Source organism: Lycorma delicatula, chromosome 12, assembly GCF_047948215.1.
Source record: "Lycorma delicatula isolate Av1 chromosome 12, ASM4794821v1, whole genome shotgun sequence".
Taxonomy (NCBI): Eukaryota; Metazoa; Arthropoda; class Insecta; order Hemiptera; family Fulgoridae; genus Lycorma; species Lycorma delicatula.
Window position 1 is genome coordinate 40,964,039 of NC_134466.1, and position 1,309 is coordinate 40,965,347.

The window sequence follows — 1,309 nt, forward strand, 5'->3', positions numbered from 1 at the left end:
TTAAGGTGAACGAAAAACAGATCAGTATATCGATAGTTACTGAAGTAGTATGCTACAAGTAATTACTGGGTTGTTAAACGATTGTACTGATGAAAAAAGCTGTCGATGTATCTAGCAAAAACAACGGCACGTCAAAATAACCATAAATGTAACGTGGTTATATTTCGGTCGATGTGTTTTGCCCTACATGAGAGAGAGTCCAGATGATAAGGATATAGTTGACTTCTTGGACAGCCGATACGTTTAAACCCTCCGATTAGGTCCATCTCAGCTAGGTTGGTCCCCGACAGGGATTTTTATTCTTTAAGACTGGGGTTTGGTGTTCCCGTGGCCCTAGCCTCTACAGCTTTTCGTCCCACTAAACACAGAGCTGCAGAATACTACACTACATTCATGCAGTACACAAATTACAACATATACCCTTACACAACATCCTACACTTATACTCGGTGGTGTTGCGACATCTTACGAAACAACCCTAACCCAAGGTGAAAACTACTGTGCCGATGGATGGATGGCTCTAAGTAATGAGTTTTGAACGATGTTCTTCTGGTCACCTGAGCGAACCCAGTTATATTAAGCTCTAGCCTCTGTATGCGTGGGCTCTGCAGAGGTGGTGCTGTATTTCTCCGGTACTTGGGACCAAAATTAGTACTCCACAGAAAAACTTCATGATGGTTGGTACGTCTATACATCTGAAAAAACCGCTAATATTATTCTTGTGAAAAGACCAGCTTTATCTGATGACAATAATTGTTCCGAAGTTAATAATAATTTTAATAGTGACAAATCACACCTACAATATGCAAACGTCAGATTTGTAGTTCTAGGAATAATTAGGAAGATCTTTCCTGATTAATAAGGTAATAACTAGTTCAAGCAGTTCCCCCAAGAATGCAAGAAAATTGGGTTACAGATCAATACTGATAGAGACTTTTAGTTATGAGCAGGGTCGATCACTCTCTTACGTCTAACCAGTATGAGCGGTATAAGTGCAGTATGTCATTAGAACTTGAATACTAGCCGAGGAGTAATTATTTCCGGGATCTTCTAGAGATGGACGTTAATGAAATTGCAGAAGAGCTTCGTCCCAAAGGTGTTATAGAGATGAGGAGAATAAAACATCAGAGTGGGGCGGAACAACTTTCTCTATCCCTTATTTTAATGTTCAACTTTCCCATGCCACCAGAGAAAATTAAAGTAGGATATCTGTCAGTTAGAGTACGATCCATTCATCCCTAACCCACGGCGATATTTCCAGTGTCAAAGATATGGCCATACCACAACTTCCTGCTCAAATACTGCAGTA